At 38.0% G+C, this 27,139-nt stretch overlaps 1 protein-coding gene and 1 non-coding gene across 2 annotated transcripts in view; both read left to right on the forward strand.

Annotated features, from left to right (window-relative positions):
• The window catches only part of TSPAN7 (tetraspanin 7), a 127,834-nt gene that overhangs the window by 30,998 nt on the left and 69,697 nt on the right, over positions 1 to 27,139 (forward strand). The window lies entirely within an intron of this gene.
• On the forward strand, positions 15,802 to 15,863 carry LOC115932513 (U7 small nuclear RNA). The gene has a single exon (XR_004068783.1). It is a non-coding gene; the product is annotated as a U7 small nuclear RNA (small nuclear RNA).

A 27,139-nucleotide genomic window follows, 5' to 3' on the forward strand; every position in this document is an offset into this window, starting at 1 on the left:
TTCAGATCTATTATCTTGCCATGTTTTCTATTTGTCCCATCTCTTCTTTATTTACTTTATCTCCTTTATTTTTTATTTTTATGATTCTATTTTATCTTACCTGTTAGCTTATTAGCTATAATTCTTTATTTTGTGCTTTTATTTGTTGCTTTATGGTTCATAGTATACATATTTAACTTATCAAAGTCTACCTTCAAGTGATAGTATACCACCTTGCTTATAGTCTATGAACCCTGTGATAGTATAAAATACAACCATTTCTCCATTCCTAGCCTTTTTTTCTATTGTTTAATACATTTTATTTTTATTTATTTTTAATTTTTGTGGGTACATTGTAGGTGTATGTACTTATAGGGTACCACCACACTCCATTGTTATTTTTGTGTAGTCAGTTATATTTTAGATATTTAAATAAGAAAAAATAATTTTATATTTTCCCAAGCAGTTATTTCAGTGCCCTTCATTCCTTTACATAGACCCATATTTATATCTAATATCATTTTCTTTCTTCTTGAACAACTTATTTTAACATATTTTATGATTCACTGATAATTTTTTCAGCTTTAATATATCTGAAAAAATCTTTACCTTTGTTTTTGAAAGATATTTTTGCTAGTATAGATTCTAGGTTGATAGTTGTTTTAATTTTTGTATTTTAAAGATGTTTCTCCTAGATTTTTTTGCTTATATTGTTTCTAATGAGAAGTATGTCATCCTTATCTTTGTTCTTCCATATGTAACTTTTTTTCCCCTCTGGTGGTTTTTAATTTTCTTTCTTAATGATTTTTAGCAATTTTTTAATAATATATCTTGGTATAGTTCATGTTTTGCTTGGGGTTTGTTGAGCTTCTTGAATATGTGGGCTTATTGTTTGCATAAAATTTAGAAAATTCTGACCATTAATTCTGTAAATATTTTTTCTATCCCACCCTTTTGTGGTTCCTTTTATGGAAGGATGGTATTTAGAAACTAGGGGCTGGGTGCTAGGTATGTTTGTTGCTACTGGAGTGTCATTGCTTCTTGGCCCTAGCAACAGCTAGGAAATATACTTGAGTGTAATAACTGTGCAAACACACATCTATATTTATCTGCTATGGTTTAAAAGTTTGTCCCCTCCGAAACTCATGTTGAAATTTAATTGTCATTCAGTATTAAGAAGTGGGACCCTTAAGAGGTGATTAGGCTATGAGAGCTCTGCCCCCATGAATGGATTAATGCTGTTATTGCAAGAATGGGTTTGTTATTTCAAAAGTGGGTTTCTTACAAGAGGATGGGTGTTGCTTCCTTTTGGCTCTCTCTTGCCTTCTCTTTGCCCTTTGCCATGGGATGACACAGCAAGAAGGCCCTTGCCAGATTCCAGCACCTTAATCTTGGATTTCCCAGCCTCCAGAAATGTGAGAAAATAAGTTTATGTTTTTTATAAATTATACAGTCTCAGGTTTTCTGCTATAGCAGCACAAAATGAACTAAAACATTTTCTGAGTTTCTCTTTTTCTATCCATCTATTTATCTGTCCATCTATTCATTCATCTATAAAAACTATGAGTTCATACTGAAACCTCTGATTCTAATCTAATACCACATGGTTCATTATAGCCTTCTTTCTCTGATAGTGAGAAACCTGGTTTTCATTATCTACAATATATGTAAACATATGTCTGTATTTCTTTAATCCTTGTAGACATGGAGTATTTTCAGAACTGCTAACCTGTACCCTTGTAAGAAACACATTTACTAACTAGAGTAGTTCTGGGTACTGTTTTTTTGTTTGTTTGTTTTTTGTTTTTTTGTTTTTGTTTTTGTCTTAAAATACAGTAGCCAGTAACCAGTCAAGATGCTGTTTTATACAGTTAATAAGGTTAGTTCTTTTCTTCCCCACTCTCTTCATTATGGTTACATTATTCACTTGTGATATAATTAGGTTCTTTGTTAGTGTTTATATTCCATTTTGTCCCCTTCCCCCAAACACACTGGGTGATTTTATTACTGACTTATATTTTCAGTACATTAAACATGACAATGCTTCTCAGAGTCAGGGCTATACAAAACAGTATACACAGAAGTGTCATTTCCTTTTTGTTCCTAGCACCCCTTCCCATCCCCTTGCTTTTTCATCCCTTTCTCTATTGCCTTAGATAACCAATATCTTTAGTTTCTGGTTTATTCTTAATGTATTTATTTTGCACAAATGAGAAGATACATGAATGTTTTCATTCTTAAATGAAGGGTAGCATACTACAGATACTTTTTTGCACTTTGCTTTTTAAAAATGTTTACACATTTATAGAAATACAATAAAATTTGTTTTTATGCAAGTAAAAATTGTCTATATTTGAGGCAAACAATGTGATGATTTCATATCTGTGTCATTGTATAATGATTGCCATGGTCAAATTAGTTAACATATCCATTATCGCTCAGTTACCATTTTGTGCATGCATGGAGTGGGTGGCGGTGAGGACACTTAAAGTCTGTATTTTGCCTTTTTTACTTCTAACAGTTTATCCTACAAATCATTTCATATCAGTTCATAGAGATCTTCCTCTTCCTTTTTTTTATAGCAGCTTGGTACTCCATCATGTAACTTTATCATAGTTAACCATTCTCCTATTTATGGACATTTAGGTTGCTTCCAATATTTTGTAATTGCAAACTATTTTTAACGAATAATCTTGTACATATGTATTTTTTTATTGGGGGTGCTTTCTTAGTGCAGATTCCTAAAAGTGGGATTCCTGGGACAAATAGTTCTTTTTGTCCCTCCATTTGCTTGAAGAATTTCTGATGTGTATCAGAAAATAGCAACTTTTCTTTGCATCTCTTTTCTCCTATGGTTTTGAGCAAAGCAAAAACAAATTTGTACAGGAATATAGATGAGGACATTTTCCAATGTGTCTATTGTTTCAAGTACACTCCTCCTAATATCTAACTTTTATCCCTTGAGCATTACATTTTTACTATCATCTCTGCTCTTTCTTTAATCATTTATTTTCATAGAACTCATTACATATGTTCTGAAATGTTCTCAATTCATAGCTTGAGCTAAGATGTGATGTCCTCATTTGAAGTATAATTATCTGCATTTTGCCTTTTTGTTGTCAGATTTAAAAATACAACAAAAACAAGGTTACACTAGTGAGAAGAAGTCAAATGAAGACAGTTATTTTTTCTTCTTAATTGCAACTGGTACCATGTGTACTGAAATAAAATTGGTATAAGGAAAATAAAACAGCTATGAACAGTCCTCAAGTAGCATGGAAAATCAGACTTGCTCAAGTGGTGAAGAACCCTATGTTTGGTTTCAAATGGAACTTTGAATTGTTAAATTTAAATTATTAAACACAAACTATCAAGTTGGAATCAGTGGCCTGAAAGAATCAGTCTTGACTGTCCCAGAGGCCTTTCTTACTTTCTGCCTTCTACAATTGTCTGCCCCTCTGCAGTAGTAGTGAACACAGTCTTCTTTTTATCTGGTTTGTGGTTATTTTTGTAGCTCTACAAATCTTTGTGGGAGACTAACGTTCCTCTGAATTATATCTTAAAAATCAAATTTCCACTGGGGCATTTGCATCAAACTGCTCTTCTTGCTGGCTCTTTAGTGCCAGATTTCCTTCCAAAATGACAGGTTGTGTGATCTGTGCTTCTACTGCCCTTTATTTCACAAAGTCGTCTTTGATGTATTCTGTGTATCTGGGGGTAAGAGCATAGAGGCAATGAGAAGCAAATGCTTTTATCTGCAGATAACAGCTTCCCTTATCTGCATGTTAAAATGGACAAGTGGTACTTTGCCCACTTGTGTGTCAGTTGCCTGCAAATGAAGCATTCTGTATCTTTCAGATGACTGTTTCTTTACTTCCTTAATGCTGCTAATGGTCAGTTGAGAGAAGAGAAAAATACTCCCAAACCTGAGATTCTATTTGGAAAGCAGTATTGAGATCCTAATTACTTTGTTTTATTTTCCGTACAACACTAATAGACTTAGGCAGTAAAATCAATGGCATTGTCACTTCTAGACTGCTTTATATGTGGAACTGTTGATATTCTGAAAGTTTACTTACTTTTTAGTATCTAATATATAACCTTAAACTGAAGTGCTTTTTAAAATCTAAGTAATTATCATCTATTGGACGTAGGTCTGTATTGAGGCTGATAAATTTCTTGGGGGAGCTTGTGATCTACACCCTTGCTACCCGAAGTCTGTGCAACATCAGCATCATCTGGGTGCTAGTTAGAAATGCAGAATCCTCAGGTCTCACCTCAGACCTTCTGAACCAGAAGTTACATTATTCACAAGTTCCCAGGGGATTCACGGGCACACTAAAGTTTGAGAAGCACTACCACAGAAGATGGGACATTTGTTTAGGTGTTTAGGAATCAGGTCATCTAGAATTCATTCCTGGTCCTTTTCATTCTTTTTTTCTGAAATAAGAACTTGCTTCTCAATTTTTCAAAGCTTTGGTCTTCTTATATTTAAAACCTGATTTAAAACTGAGCTTTTTCCAGGCTCATGGAAGATGAGCAAAGGGGTCATCTTAATATGAAGTCTGAGAGACACTTTTGAACTCATTCTGGAAAAGAACATAACTAAAAGTTTGGCATTGTTACTGACTTTCTCTGTCCACCTACGAAAGTGCTTTTTGAGGCCTCAAGGTAGGACATGGTCTCTTGGAAATATAGTCAATTCTCATAATTTGTGGATTCTATATTTGCAAATTTGCCGACTTGCTAGAATCTATTACTATTTGTAACCCCCAAATTGGTACTTCTGGTGCTTTTGCTGTCACTCACAGACATGCACAGAGAAGTGAAAAAATTTGAGTCACCTGACATGCACATTCCCTGTTAAAGTCAAACAAGGCAATACTCTACTTTCTTATTTCAGCTCTCATACTATAAACAAGTATTTTTTTTTGTAATCTATTTAGTGCTGTGTTTTTCCTGATTTTTGTGCTTTATGTTGTTGATTTTGGTGTTTAAGGTGGTCTTTAACTATAGTGCTGAAGGGCTGTTCAGTGTTCCTAAGCACAAGAAGCCTGCGATGTGCCTTACAGAGAAAATTTGTGTATTAGATAAGCTTCCTTTGGGTATGAGTTAGAGCAGTGTTGGCTGTGAGTTAATGATAATGAACCAAAAATATATGTTAAGTACAGTGTCTTTAAACAAACACATATAAAACAAGGTTATGTATTGATTAGGTAACAAAAATGTTGTGACCAGAGGCTTGTAGGAACTTACTCCTGTATTTCCCCTAGGAGCAATGGTTCAGTATTTGTTAATTCAGTCTTTGTGGTGACTTCATAAAACATAAGTGCTGTGAATATTGAGAATGAACTATATGTTTAAAACACAATTAGACTAAGATTTTAACTGGGTATCACATTTTCTCTTCTGTGGGTGATAACAAGATTAGCTTGTTATAAGAAATTTTGGGGTTGTATTCTGTGAGTATAATTTCAGATAATAATAACTGGTAATTTATGAAAACATACTTCAGTATTTGGAAGGTTTCTTGGGATGGAAGCGATATTCCAGAGAGGCTTTTCTCTTCCTATGGGCAACTTTTTATTCTTTTAGGCATGGCACTTGAAACAATTGTACTGCAGTTACTTTTAGACCACCAATGTGTATGTTAAGCTCATTTTTTGTTGAGTCTGTGTCTTCTTTTTGGTCAACTTTGCTGCATAAATATCACAGAAATCTGTGTCCTCCTCTCCTGTATCCATGATCCATGCAGCTGCTTCAGTCCAGGTCCACATCATGTATTGCTTGGATCATAGACTAGTATTCTAACTGTTCTTACCCATAGCCCACTCTCTAGTGCCACCCATTTTGTAGTATAGTAAATCTGATCCTATCCCTCCTCTCTGTGAAATCTCTATGTGGCTCCGTGGGATAAAGTTGCTTTGGGACAAAGTTCAAGATGCTCTAAGTTTTAACTCTTGATTTTCTTACCACCGTGCTTGGAGACCTCTGATCACTTGATAACTCTCCCACCTCTGTGCCTTTGCATAATGTCCCTCTGTTTAGTATACCCTTTTTTTCTTCTTCTTCTACCAGGAAGTTGATTCCTGGGCTAAGACTCTGCAATTACCTCTTGTATTATTGTCGATTTTTAAAATTATTATTTCCCCCCTCCATTAGGCAGTGAGAACTTTGAGGAAAAGGAATGGTTTTGTTCAGCTTGGTGTCACTAATACCTTATATCTTTTATAGGAGTTTCTGGCCATGAGATCACTGGAAATGTTGAATAAATTAGAATTTGGGGGTGAGTCTAATTTGACTATTGTTATAACAAACTGACTTTGGATTGGCAGCCCTAATCTGCACCAGTTCTAATATCACTAATCTTTAAGAAAACCCAGTATAGAACCCATAATGAGCATTCAATTTTGGAAAATATGAAAAAAGGAAAGTGAAGAAATTAGTTATAAAGTACAATAAACACAGTAGCAACTTGTTATATATGGTCAATTGTTTTAAAACAAATGATGCTTCATATAACATTTGTTTGCTTAAGAAGTAACAAATGTAAAATAAATTAATGCAATGAAGTATTCATACTCTAAATTTTACTTTCTGCTTTCCCTGATTCATACAATGAGTAGTATACAGCAGTAGAAATGAATGAATTATTGCAATACACAACACTACGGATGAATCTTATTAAGTTAAAGTAAGTCACCCAGGATTGCATGACAGGAATATATCAAAGATCAACACAACACATGGTTCTTAATAGTGGCTATCCTGGGATGAGGGAGGCAGGGGAAGGAAATGGAGATCACTACATAGGGAGATGTAAGTTATTATCCATGTTCTAGTCTCTGTTGGGTAGTGGGTTCATGTGTGTATGTGCATATTAATATAATAAACACAAGAATGCCATGATGAGTCCTCATGAATCAAGGATTTTGATTAATAGGATTTATCTAATTCTCTTCACCCAAGTTCCACACTTATTTAAAAAAAATCTTATTTGGAAATTTTAGGGGAGCCTCCACCCCTTTATCCTCTCTTGAATGTGAATTAAGCACATATGTAAGAATTGTACATATTTTGTATGGGAAAGAAGGGGAACAAAATGACCAAATATAAAATGTAATATTAATGGTGAATTCAAAGACAATAGGCATTATGAAAATGAGAAAATAATGGGAACATCACACAAATAGCCAGCCTTTTTGAGTCAATCAAGTACTGGGGATGTGGAGATGAATTGCAATCAGGTTTAATGCAGTCCCCCATTTTGCAGTGCTTGTATTAGCTTGCCCTACATTTTCTTGGCAGCAGGAAGCAAGCAAAGGGCATTATTCAAAGAAAAGCAACTGTGCGAGACTTGTGAGAAAAATATGCATCCTGTTTCTTCCATGTTGCATATCATAGAAAGAAAGCTTTGCCTTCCAATTTTGTGAGAAATACCCTTCATTTGAAAATGATTTTGTTTTACATTTCTCCCAATAGCACTCCCATGCTCAATTTCTTGTCAATCCTCTCTTTTCTGCTAGAATCCTTGAAATCTCTTTCTAGTAGCAGTTGGTGCAAGACAATGTGCATTTATTTTGGTGGCAGCATTTTCTAGTTTTCCTGCCAGAATGTCTGCCTTCACAATGAACTAGTTTTAAGGCACTTTAGATTTCAGCTGATTCCCAGTATCAGATGTGAACAGATAAAATTCTATCTGAGAAGAAAATCTCTTTTTAGACAGAAACTTTAGTTACCCTCTTGGCAGAGTCCAGAGAGAAGAATCAAGGGTTGCTTGGATTCTCAAGTCATTTTAAAAACCATATCATGAGTATCTTCCTGTCTCCTTGGTGATATGTGACCGTTTTCCTCCTGGAAGAGCTGTTCCATATATTTTTAGTAACAGCAGGAGAGGATAGATATTTGGGTGAGCTGTGTACCCAGCTGGAAAGCCTAAACATACAAAGGGTCTTAAGTTTCCCTTGATCTTGTTTTTCTCCCCAACCCCCTACATTCTTTTTTTGTAAAGCACGGAAATGGAAGGCCCACTTGTGAAAAGCATCTCACTTCGGGCTTACTGACTGCCATTCACTTCTTTGGCCCTTTGTTCTGTTTCTTCTATCAGCAAGGGAAGCACGTAAGCTCTGCCAGCTGTTTGTCACTTCCAGAGATATTATGCTGTTTCTGTCTCGTCTGTCCAGCCCAGCTAAGAGTGGAATCTTACAATTTGACAACCTATAAATAGGAGGGATGAGAGGGTATAATTTAGCAATGTTTTTTGTTTTCCAAGCCTCATTTCTCTTGCCTACATAGCTAGCAAGTGTCATAGACTTATTGCTTGATTGAATTTGGGCAGTTTCTAACAAAAAGTGATGTTCTTTTCTTCCAATAAGCAGGAAGGCTGCTTTATATTCTTTCTAACAGCAATGGGCATTACATTAGCATCTCCCTTTCAAAATCACATACCCAGGGCTTTGAATGAACTGTGGCTTTAGAACAAGATTTTTTGAGAAGGTGGGAGTGGTGTTTTCATGAAATAGGCTAATTTGTCTGTTTAAGCCAAACTGTGACCTCATGAACACCATCATCCAAGGAATCAGCCAGCATTATGTACACATTAGATTGAATTCTATAAATTTCCCTTCATATAGGGAAGTCCCTTGAGTAGACGTTTGGTCTGCCCTTCCCAAGTCTCTTTTGCAGAAGGTGTCCCTTCATGAATACCTCAGCACAGGGATCAATACTACAAGGTAGAGTATAGAAGACCATGATATTCTGAAACAGGCGTGGAAACTGGATGTGAAAATAATGCAGTTGTTAATTAGTAAGCAGGGATACTTCCCTTTCTGGAAGTACATATCATGTAGGGTATATCATACAGATAGGATGATATTATTTTGGGACTTAGATAATCACATAAAACTGCTCAAACAAGAGTCAAGGGAGTAATTTCTAAGAACACAATGGTAGAGACTGTGGTCCCTGCCATGGGGTAAGTATAGTTGTGGGAGAAGCCCCAGAATAGATACTCTACAGATGGATCTTAAAGGCTGTTTTACTAAAAGAATTTCCATTTAAAAACTTGTAAAATTTACATGAAATAAATATAAATGCAATCAGTAATTATGGAAATTGGCATAAACCATCTACCATTTAATTTATCCCCATTGACACAAATATTTATCCTCCATGTTTTTCCTCTAACCCAGCATAAAAATGTTTTATGTTTTTGTGTGTGTTTTGAAAGATATACTGGCCACATAGCACTTCATTGAACTGAATTATAAGATACATCTACTGGTAAGGGAATGATTAGCTACTGTTGTATAAAAATCCATCCCCAAACTTAGCAGCTGAAGACAATAATTTATTTGTTCACAATAAGGCAAGTTGGTAGTATGGGCTTGACTCAGCTGGGATGGCCCATCTCTGTTCCACATGGTGTCATCTAGCCCTCCTCATGCATTTGGACCTTAGCTGGGGTGGCACACTACATTCTCTCCCATCTTCCAGGAGGCCAGCCTAAGCTTTTCACATCATAGCAGATGAGTTCTCAGGAATAATGAACAAGCAGTCTTGATGCTTCTGTCTACATAACATTGGCCCATGTCTCACTGACCAAAGCAAGTCACATCACCAAGCCCAGTGTCATTGTGGGAGGGAAGACTACACAAGGGCTTAGATATGGGGAAGTGTGACTTACTGGGGTTGTTAATGTAGTCATCTCCCACAGTGGACCTTTTAGTCGCTAAATGCTTTTAATATAATGAAAGCAACTCTACTAGTTGCTGTGATGAGGTATGAGAGCTGAGCATGAAGGAAAACCAAGTTTCTGCAGTAGTATGATGTATGTGCTTTCTGAATGAGAAATCATAGGGCAGTATGACAAAGGGATTGTTATGATAAGTGTTTTAAGTATAATACCTAATCACTTTTTGTATTCCTGGAAAAAGAATGCATCAAAGGCAATGAATAAATATAAATAGACTAGTCTCCATAAAAATGAACTCTCATATGGCAAACAGCATGAATAAACAAGGAAAACACAAGCTGGGAAAATTATTGATAATAGACAAAGGCATAGTATTCCTAACAATTAACAAGAAAGACAAATATGCCAATAGAAAAATCAACAAAGGTCATGAATGGGATATTTACAAAGAAGAAATATAAATATGTACATGGCTGCCAATAAACATCCAAGAAAACATTCAATTTAACCAGTAGTCAAAGAAAGGCAAACAAAAGTTTCTGACAAATCTCAATTCTTGATATATTTTCTTTGCACTTACATAATATAAAAGCAGGGTAAGAGAATGGAGAGGTGGGTGGGAGGAGTTGCAATTTTAGAGAAAATGGGCAGGGAAGGTCTCTCAAAGGTGGTAACATTGAAGCAAGGCTTCAATACAGTGAGAGCACAGGCCATGTGCTCCAGAAGTGTTCCAGGCTGAGGGAAGAGTAATGACAAGGTCCTTAGGTGGGACTAAGCAGTGAGAAAGCCAGCTAGTGTGTGACTGCAACCCCTTGAGCTGAGTATTCGGGAATAAGTGGATATTCTGTACTACCGAACTATTCAGACAGACACATTCTGTGTGATAAGCAAAAAAGTGGATGTTACAACCCACAAAATGGGAAAAACTTTTGCAAATCATATATCTGAAAAGGGGCTTGTATCAACGATATATGAAGAATTCTTACAAGTCAATATTTAAAAGGCAAATAATTAAAAAATGGGCAAAGAATCTAAATAGACATTTCTCTAAAGCAAGTATACAAAAGGTCAATAAACACATGAAAAACGCATGATATTAACCATTAGGAAAATGCAAATCAAAACTACAATGGAATACCACTTAATGCTCACTAGAATGTCTATAATAAAAAAGAAGTGTTGGCAAGGATGTAGAAAAGTTGGAACCCTAATACATCGCAGGTGGGAATGTAAAATGCTGCAGACACTTTGGGAAACAGTCTGACATTTCCTTAAGTGGTTAAACATAGAGTTACCATGTGATCCAGTAATTTCACTCCTAAGTATATACCCAACAGAGTTGAAAACATATTTCCTTACAAACACTTGTGTATAAATGGGCATTTAGGCACATTATTCATAATAGCTCAGAAGTGGAAACAACCCAAATGTCTATCAACTGATAAATGGATAAATAAAATGTGATATATCCATACAATGGAATATTATTTGGAAATTAAAAGGGATGAAGTACTGATTCATGCTATATCATGGATGAGCCAGTCACAAAAGATCACATATTATATGATTCCATTTGTATAAAATGATCCAGAATAAGCAAATCTGTAAAGCCAGAAAGTAAATTAGTATTTGCCTAGGACTGGAGGATATGGGGTGATTTGGGAGCAACAGTTAAGGGATGTAGGGTTTCCTTAATGTTACATAAAAATAGTGTCTTGTGAATTTAATATTTTATTTATTTATTTTTGTTGTTTTTCTTTTGTATTTTTATTTATTTTTTATTTTTTATTTTATTATTATTATACTTTAAGTTTTAGGGTACATGTGCACAATGTGCAGGTTAGTTACATATGTATACCTGTGCCATGCTGGTGTGCTGCACCCATTAACTCGTCGTTTAGCATTAGGTATATCTCCTAATGCTATCCCTCCCCCCTCCCCCCACCCCACAACAGTCCCCAGAGTGTGATGTTCCCCTTCCTGTGTCCATGTGTTCTCATTGTTCAATTCCCACCTATGAGTGAGAATATGCGGTGTTTGGTTTTTTGTTCTTGCGATAGTTTACTAAGAATGATGATTTCCAATTTCATCCATGTCCCTACAAAGGACATGAACTCATCCTTTTTTATGGCTGCATAGTATTCCATGGTGTATATGTGCCACATTTTCTTAATCCAGTCTATCATTGTTGGACATTTGGGTTGGTTCCAAGACTTTGCTATTGTGAATAGTGCCGCAATAAACATACGTGTGCATGTGTCTTTATAGTAGCATGATTTATAGTCCTTTGGGTATATACCCAGTAATGGGATGGCTGGGTCAAATGGTATTTCTAGTTCTAGATCCCTGAGGAATCGCCACACTGACTTCCACAAGGGTTGAACTAGTTTACAGTCCCACCAACAGTGTAAAAGTGTTCCTATTTCTCCACGTCCTCTCCAGCACCTGTTGTTTCCTGACTTTTTAATGATTGCCACTCTAACTGGTGTGAGATGGTATCTCATTGTGGTTTCGATTTGCATTTCTCTGATGGCCAGTGATGGTGAGCATTTTTTCATGTGTTTTTTGGCTGCATAAATGGATACTGGCAAACCGAATCCAGCAGCACATCAAAAAGCTTATCCACCATGATCAAGTGGGCTTCATCCCTGGGATGCAAGGCTGGTTCAATATACACAAATCAATAAATGTAATCCAGCATATAAACAGAACCAAAGACAAAAACCACATGATTATCTCAATAGATGCAGAAAAGGCCTTTGACAAAATTCAACAACCCTTCATGCTAAAAACTCTCAATAAATTAGGTATTGATGGGACATATCTCAAAACAATAAGAGCTATTATGACAAACCTGCAGCCAATATCATACTGAATGGGCAAAAACTGGAAGCATTCCCTTTGAAAACTGGCACAAGACAGGGATGCCCTCTCTCACCACTCCTATTCAACATAGTGTTGGAAGTTCTGGCCAGGGCAATTAGGCAGGAGAAGGAAATAAAAGGTATTCAATTAGGAAAAGAGGAAGTCAAATTGTCCCTGTTTGCAGATGACATGATTGTATATCTAGAAAACCCCATTGTCTCAGCCCAAAATCTCCTTAAGCTGATAAGCAACTTCAGCAAAGTCTCAGGATACAAAATCAATGTACAAAAATCTCAAGCATTCTTATACACCAATAACAGACAAACAGAGAGCCAAATCATGAGTGAACTCCCATTCACAATTGCTTCAAAGAGAATAAAATACCTAAGAATCCAACTTACAAGGGACGTGAAGGACCTCTTCAAGGAGAACTACAAACCACTGCTCAATGAAATAAAAGAGGATACAAACAAATGGAAGAACATTCCATGCTCATGGGTAGGAAGAATCAATATCGTGAAAATGGCCATACTGCCCAAGGTAATTTACAGATTCAATGCCATCCCCATCAAGCTACCAATGACTTTCTTCACAGAATTGGAAAAAACTACTTTAAAGTTCATATGGAACCAAAAAAGAGCCCGCATTGCCAAGTCAATCCTAAGCCAAAAGAACAAAGCAGGAGGCATCACGCTACCTGACTTCAAACTATACTACAAGGCTACAGTAACCAAAACAGCATGGTACTGGTACCAAAACAGAGATATAGATCAATGGAACAGAACAGAGCCCTCAGAAATAACGCCGCATATCTACAACTATCTGATCTTTGACAAACCTGACAAAAATAAGCAATGGGGACAGGATTCCCTATTTAATAAATGGTGCTGGGAAAACTGGCTAGCCATATGTAGAAAGCTGAAACTGGATCCCTTCCTTACACCTTATACAAAAATTAATTCAAGATGGATTAAAGACTTAAACGTTAGACCTAAAACCATAAAAACCCTAGAAGAAAACCTAGGCATTACCATTCAGGACATAGGCATGGGCAAGGACTTCATGTCTAAAACACCAAAAGCAATGGCAACAAAAGCCAAAATTGGCAAGTGGGATCTAATTAAACTAAAGAGCTTCTGCACAGCAAAAGAAACTACCATCGGAGTGAACAGGCAACCTACGAAATGGGAGAAAATTTTCACAACCTACTCATCTGACAAAGGGCTAATATCCAGAATCTACAATGAACTCAAACAAATTTACAAGAAAAAAACAAACAACCCCATCAAAAAGTGGGCGAAGGACATGAACAGACACTTCTCAAATGAATTTAATATTTTAAAAGGGATTAGAAATTAGACTAATTCCTTTGAAAAATATTAAATTCTTAAGACATTGATATATTTTATGTAACATTAAGTGGAGACTAGAGTTACAAAGAGGCAGGACCTAGCCCAACTTGGGGGGTGAAAGAGTTGGAAAATGTAAAAGATAATAAAAACAAGACATCAGTTGACTTTGGTCTTGGTACCCAGACGAGCCAGAGCTACAGCCTTCTTTAAGGTATTAGGTCAGAGTTTTCTAGGATAGTAGCTGATGTAGTAAGTGTGATCTTTTTGTCTTGGATCCTGAATCTTAAGTCCATAATACTGGTGATTTACAACCTGGAAGTGATGAATGCAACACCAGACATCCACCCCCAACATTTCTGCATCACCAGAAGCTACTGCTGTGATCCCCATGCCTAATGGGGCCCCCTTTGTGAAGTTACACCTAAATTGGAGCTTGAACTTTTTTTCCAGAGGAAGTATTTTTAAATGATTAGATTTTTTATAATGCCAATTTCATTGTAAATCTATTTTGATTGAACATTTAAGACCACTTATAACATTGTTTAATGAGGAAATGTGTCCAGCTTTCAAACAAAGGATTTAGAAATGATCTTTTGGAAACGTAAATTATTTTGTGAGCTAGAACTCCCTACATTTCAGAGCTCCTCTCTGAGTCTTGGTGTGGATGTGGAGAAGGACAGCCTGAGAAAATAAGATAAGGGACTCTAGTTCTTCTTTTACATTAATATATAGTCAAGTTCCTATTCTAGCATTTGCTGCTCTGATTTTCTGGGAACTACTTTAGAAGTCTGCGCTTAGCTTGTTAGATATGATTTGCATGCAGTCGACACCCCAGAACTCGCATGTATGATGAATTTCATTAATCTAGTGATTTGTAAAAAGAGTTTGAATTAAATGCTCCTTCATGCTCCAGAGACTGCACTGGGCTGCTCTGTAATGGTTGCCACAGTTTCTCCAAGGGTAGTGATGTAAAAACGAAAAGACAACTAGAAATGAAAGATAATCCAGAGACCTGCAGGTACAGCATTGCAGATCTTGAAACAGAAAAATAGTGTAGCTTTATTTAGATGTCTCACTGCTTTTTTTTCCTCTCTCTCGTTTTGTGAAGATAAATGATACTCTCACTGTGCTTCAGCTTCTTACTCTATGATAGTAGTTTTCACTTAGGTGAGCCTCAAGCACCTGGAGAGCTAGTAAACATGCAGGTACCCGGACCCCACACGCAGAGCTGCTGATTGAGTGGACTTGTGGTGGGACTGGAGAATCTGCAATTCTAACAAGCACCCAAGCAGTACTGCTGCTGCTAGACCAGTGAGCACACTTTTCGTAGCATTCATCTATAATATTTAGAAAGCCACTTTCAACTTTAATTTTCTATAATTCTGTGATTTCATATTCTGACATCTGAGGCATCTGTGTGAGACCAAAGGTGAGCACTGACGATTGAACTTGCCCAACCATTTTTAGGACTCACCTTCTTCCTGATCCTGCAGAAACCAAAACATGGCTATGTTTAGTGTCTGCAGAAAGACTGGTCTCGGGTCTAGTTTTAGCCTTGAGGAAAAAAAAAAAAAAAGGTGGGAAAGAGAAGAACCAATTCTGAGTTAGAATTAAGATTACCAAATGGGTATTGAATGGCTTCAAAGCTGTTTCCCGGGCACCCCCAAACCCTAGATTCCCTTGAATCTTTCCTGATTCAGCCTGGTCCCTGGTAGGGAAGGACCCCAGCCTTTAGGAAATATGGGAGAACTGGAGAAATAAAGCAAAGGGGAGGGCGGTGGCAGTGTGGTAAGAAATAAGTCGAAGTAAATTGGGGACACTTAAGCTTTCAGTTCCTTTAAACATCTGTTTCCTTTGGGCAATTCACACTTCCAGAAGAGTTCTTGAGATGCCGTTTAAAGATAAAAAAAGTAATGTTACAGCTCTTTTAGAATTTGTCTAGCAGGCTTTCTGGTTTTTACCAGAAAGCCCCCCCACCAAAAAATATATATATATTTTTTAAAGAAAAATGGTGAGGTAACTGAACTGTTAGCATGTGCCAAAGTTAGGGTCTTGAGAACCTAAGGTTTTAAAACACTTGACTGCTGACTCCAATCCAATATGGGTAGCCCTCACTTCAGAAGACAGTATTTGGTTTTAAAATGTTCAGTTCCACTGCCTTTGTTTTCTGGCCATTTCTTAGTGGATAAGAACTATGTGGTAACTTTCCTTGGTGCCATTACTGAACTTATTTTAGACAACTCTTGAGAAATATGGGAAAGTTGAAAAGTGGTCTGTTCCCCTTCTTTATTTTATATACATAGTATTATTTAATATATCTTTATTACATTTTATTTTTAAAATTGTAGCTATTTTATTCATTTTATTGTGCCAGCCATACATAATTGAATAATTAAAAATTACTGCCTGAAAGAAAATTTCCCACAATCCCATTAATCAAAGATAACTTCCTTTAACATTTTGCTGTGCATCATTCCATACATTTTTTTCAGTGATTAATATCCTTATTTTCCACAAAAATGGAGTCCTGCTATCCAAATAACTTAACCACCTTTTCCTGATAACATTATCGCAGATATTTTCCCATTTCACTCAATATTTTGCTATGCTACAGGACCCCATTGTATGAATATACCACCCTCTAGGTAATCAGTGCTCTTTTTTGCTATTAAGCAATGTTATGATGACCTTTCTTGCACGTGCATTTTTCACATGAGTGTCCATTACTTCCTAAGGATAAATCCCTGTGTTAGAGGATAAACACTGTAAATGCTTTTAATACGCAGTACCAAATTGCCCTGTAGAAATGAGCCTGTTTACACACTCTCTCAGCAGTGTCTGATGAGTAATCTGCATGTTTCAAAATGAGCTTTCATTATTTTTAAGAAGCGATTTTGTGGCATTAGAGAATTTAAGTGTTGGTTTTTGAATGAAAGCATTGGCAAGCTGAATGAATTTGAAGTGGTGTTGGGGAATATTATTTGGAGCTGTCTCTCTTCACACAACCTTTCTGCAGCATTTTTGCACTGCCTTGATAATAAATCAGTTCTATTATTAGTGGAAGACAGAGAGACTCTGAAATGTTTACCATCAGGCTTCCTCTGTGTTTAGGAGCTACGTGTATGAAACTATTTTTCCTCAAATACTATTTTATATTTATCTGTGTAGTTGAAAAGCTTGTGCAGCCAAGTGTCTGTTCTCACATTTTAGGACTGCATTCAGTTTTGATCTCCTATTTTAAATATTTTTTGAATCAATAAATTTCTGTGCATGGTGCTTGGCATGCCGCATATATACATATACATATGTATATGTGTATATACATATACATATGTATATGTGTATATACATATACATATGTATATGTGTATATACGTGTGTGTATATATATATATACATATATATGTAAATAATTAAAGTAGGAAAAATCCAAGGACCTCTATCTCCTACAATGCTACAGAGAACTCTTTGAAAAAATACTCCTTTATCTTCTAGGTGAGACAGTTAAATACTCATTTGAAAATAAAAAACTTGGAATTCTAAAGCCATTCTTGCCAATTCCTGCAAATATAGTGCTCAGATTTCACACCAGGTTATTAACAATGACATGGATGTCTGAAATGCTGGAGAGAGGGTTGGACCCAGCAATAAAGAAATGTCGCTAGGTTATGTTAAATTTTCCTCTTGGACCTCAAAAAATGCCCCTTTGGCCAGAGCTGGATAAAGTTCCATTATAAAAATAAGAGGTAGTACAAAAAATCTGAGAGATTTTTGTACTAAAAATGTACGATTGGCATTCCAAAGAAAGTCGTATCTGATTCTGTATCTGAGTCTGTATTATTTGGGGTTCTTGACAGAAACTGACTTGACAGTTTATCCAGCAAACATTACTAAGGCATGTTCTGTGTCATATCCATTGTTTTAAGCATTCTATAAATATCAACTAATTAAATACCATTTTGTGATCTATGGGTATTCATATTAGCCCATTTCACAGATAAGGAAACTGAGGCACAGAGCAGTTATATAAGTTGTCCAAGATCACTCAGCCAGTGAGTGGCAAAGCCAGCAGTCAAACCCAGGTAGCCTAACTCAAGATTCTGTGCTCTTAATTACTTAGCTATGCTGCATGGCATATGTAAACATACACACTGTTAAAGCAGTGATGGTTTTTAGGAAATGTTAGCTTATATTTTCGACAGGAGGAAACTGGTCACTATTATTCTCTAATAGACCATATTTCTTACCTTTGACTGCGCATTAGAATCACCTGGGGAGCTTTCCAAACTCAACCCATACCACATCCCTGACCTAGTAGATCATTCTTGGAAGGTGAGACCCAAGCACCAGTAGTTTTTAAAGCTCCCCAGGCGATTCCAGTGTGCAGCCATGGTTGAGAAGCTCTAATATGGGAGAAGAGTCATTACTGATGGCCAATATTTTATCAGAAACATCTAATGAAAAAGAGTACTGTGGCCATGTCTTGATACACTTCACTGAGTTTTCTCAGAGGCGAGCCTATTCACAATGGAGCAATCTTCTTCAAGTGGAGGCAGTTTAAGTCTGAGAAAAATTATTCTTTCTGAAGATGCTGTTTCCAGTGATATTTTAGAAAAGTCAAGGTATAAATCCATTGGTGTTAATGTAACGTAGCCAGCTGTTTCACTTTATTAGTCAGGTGAGTGGAATATAATGCTCTTACTCAAATCAGTGCCCAGTTGCTTTCGATTGTCTGCATCGGAATTTTGAGTTGAATTCCAAAAGAGGTAAGAGAAAATCGGTGGGTAGGGAAGGCAGGCTGCATCTCAGCCAGATGGCTAAACAGCATGAGACTTGGGCTGCAGCATCTTCAGTCCTCTGTGAATGCTGTAGAATGACTTCTTTCTTTCTCTGACTAGACACGGAAGGAAAATATTCCGCACATGAGAATTTGGAAAGAGTTTTTCTGTTGGAGCAGCTTAGTGAAATCGAATAGCAAGATGCCTTTCAAGAAAAGTGACTTTTAGTCATGGTGGTATGCGCATAGCATACATAGTGTTTAAGGAAATTGACCAAACATGGGTCAGTAGTTAACAATAAACATTTCTGCTGCTTCATCTGAATCATGCTGGGAAAGTGAACCTGTTGTCTGGGGTATTTATTTTGGAATTGCCAGTTTGTTCAAACAAGACTAAGTCACGTTGGGGAAATGGTGAGAACAATCTCTTTTGGCTAGACACTTTGGTTTCAGAAGCCTGTCAGCTTGCAGGAATCCCCACTAGTTGAGGCGCATTAGGGCATTTCTCATGGCTGTATATGAAAGTGAATTACAGAGGGTCTTGTTTCTGTTTGTTCCTGCCATAAAGTGTCTTCTAGAATTGCTGTTCTGTGACTGCTGTCTTGGGCCATATTAAAGGATCGTGATGGTGGGAACAGACTCTGTCCACTGCTGTTATGGGGAACAACAGAGACAAATGGTATAGATTCTTGTACTCTTTGTAACATAATCTGTGACCCAAATCATCTTATAAATTGCAAAATGTATTGTAAATACAAAAGAATGTTTAGTAGATATAGGTACAATATAAAGAATAATTTTAAAATTCTAACGGGCCCACACCCCCAGTTTAAGAAATGGGAAAATAGCAGCTCCTTAAAGACCTTTCCTCTGTTCCCTTTCCCAATTGCATAACCTCCAGAGATAACCACTACCCTGACTTGTCACTCATTTTCTTCCTTATCTTTTTAGCATCCAGAGTTATGTATGTATCCCTAAACAATATATTGTATGGTTTTGAAAACCAAGCAGCAAGCGCAAACCTAGCTGTGCAAGGAAAGAAAGACATTGGTTTTGTTTGATGAAAGCCCACCAAGTCTCTGGGAGAAATCTGGCTTCTGCTTTCAGAGCTTATTGTGGGGAAGTTGGTGGGTAAGGCCATGAGTGAATCTGAGGAAAAATGGGGCTCCTGATAGGCAGGACATTTGACAACACTTAGTGTGGAACTGGTACTGAGCGCCCAGCAGGAATGTGGTGGGGGCACAGGCTGCTCTGCGTTTCCTACTCTTCAGCTCTTTGATGCCTGCCTCCAGTTCTCAGAAGGCTGCCTTGGAGTGAAATGAGAGTCCTTTGCTGGTTCAGGCAGTGGAGAAGAACAGGAATCTCCTCAGCCCATGCCAGGAAAAGCAAAACAGAAGAAGCCTCATCCAGCTCACCCCATCATTGTTTTCAGGTTTAGCGGCAGCAGGCGTCTTGTGATGAAAGTTCTCAGTGTGCCCCTCTCTTGAGTCACATTGCACCAATCTGGACTGGTTGTCTTCTTTTAGTACACAGCTGTCATCCGGAGCTTCCCTTGGCCTCTCTCCTGAGTCAGAGCTTCTTTTCTTTTTATATCTTCTGTTTTGCTTGCTGGTTTTAGTGGAGCACTTCCAGTAACTTTGTGAGAAAGGGTACAAGGGAGGTAAGTTTTTCAAGGCCTTGCATACCTGAAAATGTCTATTCTACTATCATACTTGATGGGAGTTTGGGAGTAGAATTCAAAGCTCTAAAGGAAAATTAATACATTGATCTGTTGTCTTCTGTTTCTACTATTGCTGTAGAGAAGTATGAAGCCATTCTGATTCCTGACAGGATACTTAGGACCTGATTTCTTTTTCTCTCTGCAAGTTTATAAAGTCTTTTTGTCCCCAAGGATCTGAAATGTCACACTAATGGGCCATGACATGGGTTTGTTTTCATCCACTATGCTGGGCATTCTATGACATACTATGTGCCATTTCATTCTGACACCTCAATTCTTCAGTTTTGGGAAATTATTTTTGAAACATTTATTCTCCATTTTTCTTTTCATTCTGCAATGAATACTCAGGAGCTGGAATCTCCATAACAGTTATCTGATTTTCTGTTTTCTCCTATTTTTCATCTGTTCGTATTTGCTCTAATTTTGGAGAAATATCTTCTAACACTTCTCTTATTTTTGATTTCTCATAATAATTTTCAATTCCGAAAGTGTTTGTTTAGGTTCTTTAGTTTCCTGGGTTAAAAAAATCATTTTCTTATTTTATGGATGTAGTATCTTATGTCTCCAAGGATATCATTGGTATATATTTGCTTAATTTTTCTCCTAGGTGTATAGTTTCTGTTCCCAGTGCTCTTTTGTTTGCTTATTTTGATCTGTCTTCCTTGGTAGAGGCTTTTCTCAGATGTCTGGTAATCCTTGGTTTCTTGGGAACTAGAAAGCTGCTGTGAAGCTAAGCAGGTTGGTGGAGCTTGTTGAATTTTTTTTCACTATAGAGTGATCTGGGTTGGGCATTTGTTGGGAAATACCTATGACAATATATATTTAGGTCTTTCACCTTGGGTTATTAGATGCCCTAGAGAAGCCTTCAAGTCTCCTGCAGGAAGGGTAGGTCTAGTGCTTAGTCTGGGAGCTTCTTGGGGAAAGAGGACTTGAGGGCAGTCTCTCTGCATTCAGGGTTCAGTGTGTATTTGGTTACTTAATGACCCTATTTTCATTAGAATACTCATGACCTGACTATGCCTCCCAGGATAGGCACCCTATGTTTTACCCTCTTTAGGAAATAATCCTTTGGATATTTTCCTGGCTGGGGAAAGTGCAGTCCCTCTGTGGAATGGAAAGGGGAGCTAGACATAACAGCTTCTTAGATGCCTTCCTTTCCAGTCTCTGCACATTTGAGACCCCCTTATCCCCCAGTTTCAGAGGAGCCCTGTGCCCATTTTCAGCTTTGCTCACTGCTGGTTTGAGGGTTTTTTTTTCTTTTCTTTTTCATCTTTTTCCCTTGCCTGCTGAGTTGGTTACCACTCATCTGTCTGCTTTGGAGCTTCCAAAATGTTGTTCCTATTGTCCCATCTCCTGTTCTCCTGAGTTTGTCTTTTAAAAAACAATTCCTTTACGTGTTTTTTATGGGGTTTCAAGAGAGTGAAATTAGATGTATGTATTTCCACCAACTTAACCTGAAGGGTAGAACTGTTGTTTCTTTTTTACATTATTGAATCCAGTACATTTTTGACTATCCAAAGCCCAAGGCTTCTGACCATTTATGGAACACCTTTGTGCCAGGTACTGTTGTTGAGTTCTTTTCATGTGTAGAGATGCAAGTAGGAATGGATATTATCCTTAGTTTACAAAAGACAAATTGAAACTCAGATTAAGCAGCGCATCCAAGGTCACTGCTAAAAAGTGGCAGTACTGGGATCTGAATGCAGTCCAAGATTTGTGTTTTGAAACCCTGTGAAGGTTTTTACCAAGTCCAGTTCTTCCCGTACACCAGGGGCCGAGTTGAAATAATGCCTGTGAATCCTGTTAAGATCTCTATGAGTTAACTGGACTTTGAAGGAGAAAACTATTCTGACATGTTTTGAGTTGTGTAACCTTGATTTACAAAGTGAATGGGGCACCCACAAAGTGTGAGAAGCACCTGCTTTCCCCAGCTGCAGGGACTCTCGCCTCCCTGCTAGCTTGATGTGTGGCTGAAGGTCATTCATGGGCACTGTTGTGCCGTCTATCTGGAGAACAAAGCATGCATGGTTTTCTGGCCCACCCAGTAGGATGTGTGTCTTATGGGTGATATTGTGCAGTAATGAAGGACTTATTTTCTATATGGCCACAAGGCTAGGTAACTCATTACCCATTCAGTGTCATGAGCACCAGCATCACATTTCCCTATTGAGAGTTTTGCTTTTTTTGCAACAGTATGAAGTCACTGATTTGCAAAATGAATACAGCCATAAATGGGAGCTGTAGAGTCTTTACATATTTATTCTTTTTTTTTGTAAACCTTTGTCAAACCAAATTGTTCAGACCAAATTATGTATCAAAAACTGTTTGTTTTCAGCACTAAAGAGCTGCCTATAGCCTTAAGTATGGACTGGGTGGATTTGAATATTAGAGTATTAGAAATATTGCTAAACAATGAAATCTTTTTTCCCCTCGAGTGTTGAGGGGTGTTATCATTCTTGTAACAGGTTTCAGCTTCAGTGAGCTTTCTAAGCATGGCTGCTTAGTTAAGTACAAGATTCTGTTTGTATTCTTTTTCATAACTATAGCTAGCCCTTTTCCTATAAGAATGTAATATAAAATACTGACACATAGCTGAAAATAAGCTTTTTTTTCCCCCCAATGCAAAGTAATATCAACCTGCCTCTGCCTATGAAACCTTGAAATGAGCTGGGGTTCCATTTTCATACAGTGTGTCAAGCCAAATTATTTTTAGTTTCTTTAGAGAGAACCCTTTTCATTTAAAGGGATTGAAAGAGCACTGGACCAATTTCAGCTGCTTTAAAATGTACATTCGGGGTCTTTTAATGTCCTCTCCAGTTTTTTTTTTTTTTTTAAAAAGAACATTACAAGGACACGCTGTAAACTGCATTACTGTATTGGTTTTCAAATTTAACTAGACCTTTTACCTAGAGAAGAAAATGATGGGTAACATATCCCATGAGTATTTTATTTGAGAGGAATAAAATGCTTAAAGTATTAAAATATTTTATTTTTAACACTTTTTCATCATGGGGATATCATCTCTTCCATTCTTGCCTAAAGAGAAATATTTAGGTGTCTCATTGTAGAAAAACCTGCTATTCCAAAGCCAGATTTCAAATCCCATGAGAAATGTAGAAGACCTCGTGAAGGCAGACTTGTGATTTTGGGGTCACCATCACTCTAGACAACCTCGCACAAGGGAGAATGACTGGAAAGAAAACTGGACTTCAGAGTCAGATCTAGGTTTCAATCCTGTCTCTACCTTGCATTCTTGGAAAAGTCATTTGACCTCTCTGGGCCTGTTTCTGCATCATTAAATGGGGATAATTTGCAGCTTGAGTAGCTATTGTAAGGTTTAGAGAGAATGTACATCAGAGGCCTACTGTGGCAACTGGTGTGTAATTGCGGGTTCTGATCATAGTCATAGCCCTAATTGACAGCGTTTAGTACTTGTTAGCTTCTGTTCTAAGAGTTTTATGTGTATTAACTCACCAAAGCCTCACAACAACTCTGTAAGGTAGGTACTATTAATATCTCCACTTCACAGATGAGAAAACTGAGGCACAGAGAGTCTTCCCAGGGTTATACAGCTAGTAAGTGGTGGAGCTGGGCTTTAAACCCACAAAGACTGGCTCCAGAGCCTCTCTCTCAATGGCTATACCTTAACCACTATACAGGCGTGGCTGATAATGATGTTCTGAATCGTGGTCATCTGCAGGGCAGAGTTCCTGCCTCATTCATCTATGGCAGGGGTGTCCAAGGGCAAGAATACAGTCATGGATTCTTAGTTTCTGCTTTGGTTGGCCAGCAAAGCCCCTTCCTCATCCCTCTTTTCCGCTTATTACTAAAGACAGAAACTTAAAAACCATGGCTTCAGGCTGCTAAAAGCCTAAAAACAAAACAGAACAACAACAAAATAAGGTGGGTTGGACAAGCTTGATCTATGGAGTACCCGTTGCCTGCTATAGGTGGTGGTAGATTCTCCATAAGTGCTTGCTGAATGGATGTATGAAGCACTTTCCATAGCTTACTGAGGTGGGCTACTCTTGCTACGCAAAGTGTATTTTTCCTCAGAGCCACTCTATGCAATTTCCTTGAGCCCCTATGAACCTCCTCTCACCTTTGAGTGCTGGTACCATACTCAGTGTCAGTATTTTCACTGAGCTTTCCATGGCATGGCCAGCCTGTCCACAATCACCTTGCAGTGACTCTAAAAGATTTCCTTGATAAATGTCGACTTTGAAAGCTATTCCACTAAAGCAGGGGTTGGCAGAATTTTTCTTTAAAGGACCAGATAGTATTTTAGGTTTTGCAGGGCACAGGGTCTCTGTCACAACTACTCCACTGCGGCTCAAAAGCAGCCACCGTGTCTGTGGCTGTGTTCCAAGAAAACTTTATCTACAAAGAGCCTGGCTGGTTGCATTCGGCCCGAGAGTGCTGGTTTTCCTACTTTCTTGTGCTGAAGAATCATCTTTTTCAAGTAGAGATTCCTGGGCCTACCTCTGTTAAAAGATAATATTCAGAAAAGGCAAATTCATTACTTTCATACAGATAAGGATGAACATGTTTTAAAGATTTCATTTTACCCGCATGAGGGAACCTGGCAGAAGTTATAAGCAGTTCAAAGGGAAAAAGTCAAAAAGCACAAATTTATATTGAGTAAAGGAATAGAATTGCAAATGGAAGCAAAACTGATTTTTTCCCCTAAAGGGGGAGGGAAGTCAGGCAAAACCAGACAATGACAGAGTTTTTAATATTTTCCAGTTGCCTGCAACTTATGAAGTTGCAAAATAGCTCAAACTCAGTGAGAGCTTAGAACCTGATAACCTAGAGGGATGTGCTCTATAGACAATACAGAGTTTTGCATTTTATGCACCCTGGAGAGACTGGTTCGGTAGGTCTCATGTTGTACTCATGTTGCATTTTGAACAGACTCCCAAAGCATTGGTCAAGCAGGAAGACTTCATGCCACACTTTGAGCAACAGTGGTTCATTATTTGTATGCTATTCTCTTTATTTAGAATACTCCTTCTGCTCTGTGAGCCTCTCTTCTGATTTAGGGAAATCAGCCCTCATCTTGTGAGGCTTACCCATCCATTTGATCAGATGGGTGATAGTTTTCTTTGTTGTGGGGATTGGAAGGGACAGGGAAAGATTGACTACTGGGAAAAACAGCCTCATCTTACATTTTTACTATTTGTTTGTTCACATCGGAGAGAAGGACAAAATGATGGAGACTTAAGCGATACGATGATTTAAAAATATTTTGGGTGGATTAAGGAAGGTGTTTGTAATGGAGGAAGAATGAACCTTGGAAGTTGTTGGTGCAGTGAACCTCAGGAAAGTGGAGGAAGGAAGATGGAGAGAATCAGGCCATCACTGGGAAGGACCATAGGGTGGTACAGACTAGGAGAACAGGAAGCATGAATTCTAAATAATCAGGAGTACAGAGACTTCAATAAGCATGTTAGGGAAGTCAGAACTCGTTAAGTTCACAATCCATTGTACATTTACTTTCTTACTGATCTTTAACTGTCAGCCACTGTTCATCTCCATCAAATGCTGTTCCTCTCTGGATAGAACAGCAGACCTGGCTTGTGCATTTCCGGAGAATGGGGAAGTTCAGAAAGCCCCCAGACTGTCAGCCAGCTGACTTCCTTTTTACTGGGCTTTTTCTCTGTGCGAATAAGCAAAGGAATCACAGACGGACAGATGGTTGGGTGGGTGTTCTTGATAGCGTGTATTTGGAAGTTACTGTCAAGTCAGGGTGCATGAGGCATAATTCCCCCTCTGATTTGCTTTCCAGTGGGAACTTTTGTGTCTGAGAGAGAGTGGGAGAGTAAAAAGGGTTCATTTCCCCACAAATCTTTTGCTCAAACTGTCTGGCTTCTCAGACTATACCTCTAGTCGCTGAGCTACCTTGAGAATGGTACCATTTCATACTAGCTAGGAGAGTCTTCATGTTAATTCCTTTGCTCAGTGAGTTCAGCAGTTTACAGGGCAGACATTTTCCTTCATTTGATTCTCTGTGAGATGCTGTGTTAGGTCTAGGGGCTTCATTGGACAATGGGCACAAATCCTGGCTGTATGGGTTGGGAGTTGGTGGTCTCTCTGTGGGTGGTGGTAGGTGGGGAGGCATCTGGGTGGCACAGACTGTGGAACAAAGTAGTTGTGTTATAGTGGAAGCTGGGTGGCTTTTCTTCTTGGCGGTGAAACTGTGTCTTTGAAGACATTGCACTTTGGCACCTGTGCCTTGCTAAGGATTTCATCCCTATCTTGTCTTTGTCCTGAGATTATATCTGAGGACCTGCCAGTTTTGCCGGAAATGTCAAGTTACCATACACTGAAAAATCTCAGATAGCCAAGAAATGTACTATTTTTGCTAGCATCAAGAGCCTAAGTGATAAGGGTGTCCAGGTGGTGGCCACTGCTGCCCCTGGGATATCTCAGGCCTCCTGCTTGACTGGGAGGCAGCAGCCACGCCAGCTGTTTGGGCCCCACTCACACCAGGGCCCCCATAGCATTGGAGTCTGCCCTACTGTGGAATTTGGGATGCTGCCCTTGTTGCATTCACTCTGCTTTGAGTACTTGGTGCTTCCTAAAAGAGCACAGCAAGTGTTCTTTGCAGGTGATATTGTTCATGCCCTCACCTTGTTTAGAGTCCAAATGGTACCTGAAATGGCGTAGGTTATCAGTGTTTATTAGCTAAGGCATGGCTCAGCCCTGAGTCCCTCTCAAGAGCTACAGGAAAGGCCTTTGCATTGTCTCTA

This window comes from Gorilla gorilla, chromosome X, assembly GCF_029281585.2.
Source record: "Gorilla gorilla gorilla isolate KB3781 chromosome X, NHGRI_mGorGor1-v2.1_pri, whole genome shotgun sequence".
Classification (NCBI taxonomy): Eukaryota; Metazoa; Chordata; class Mammalia; order Primates; family Hominidae; genus Gorilla; species Gorilla gorilla.